Source organism: Brassica oleracea, chromosome C9, assembly GCF_000695525.1.
Source record: "Brassica oleracea var. oleracea cultivar TO1000 chromosome C9, BOL, whole genome shotgun sequence".
In the NCBI taxonomy this organism is placed as follows: Eukaryota; Viridiplantae; Streptophyta; class Magnoliopsida; order Brassicales; family Brassicaceae; genus Brassica; species Brassica oleracea.
The window spans coordinates 19,467,519-19,468,204 of record NC_027756.1 but is presented as its reverse complement, the minus strand read 5'-3'; the positions used below and the strand labels follow the sequence as shown (position 1 = coordinate 19,468,204).

General features: G+C 39.5%; 1 pseudogene; it reads right to left on the bottom strand.

Moving 5' to 3' along the window:
• The window catches only part of LOC106314507, a 10,715-nt pseudogene that overhangs the window by 248 nt on the left and 9,781 nt on the right, over positions 1-686 (bottom strand).

Genomic DNA, 686 nt, shown 5'->3' with positions numbered 1-686 from the left:
AAGTAGTTACTCTTACCAAGTGAACTTGGTTTGATCGTACCACATACATCTGTATGTATAAGTTCTAGTGGCTTTCTTGCTCTTGTCTCCGGCTCCTTTGGAAAACTCATCTTGAATTGCTTTCCAAGTAAGCAACCTTCACACACTTGATTTGGATGATTGATGCAAGGTAATCCTTTCACCATTTCTTTCTTGGAAAGTAGCTCTAAGCCTCCGAAGTTGAGATGCCCCAATCGAAGATGCCAAAGCCAAGATTCCTCCTTGTAGCACATCTTGAGACATCGTGCAATGTCATTTTGAATGTTTAGGACAAACATTCTATTGTTTGACATTGGCACCTTTGTGATGAGATTATTTACTTTATCTCTTAAATAAAGGCTATTATCTTTTAGTCGAATGTCATAACCTTTCTCTAGGAGTTGTCCTAGGCTCAAGATGTTGGTCTTCATGCTTGGAATACAGTAAACGTTGGAAATGAATTGACGATCTCCATTCTTCAAGCGGATGAGAATATTTCCTTTACCTTTCACTTCCATCTTCGATTCATCTCCTAAAGCCACATCAGTTTTCACCGATTCATCAAGCTCCACGAACATGCTTTTATTTCCACACATGTGGTTGCTTGCACCACTATCAAGGTACCACTTGTGAACCTCATTTGGTTCATCCTTCTTGTAAGCCATCAA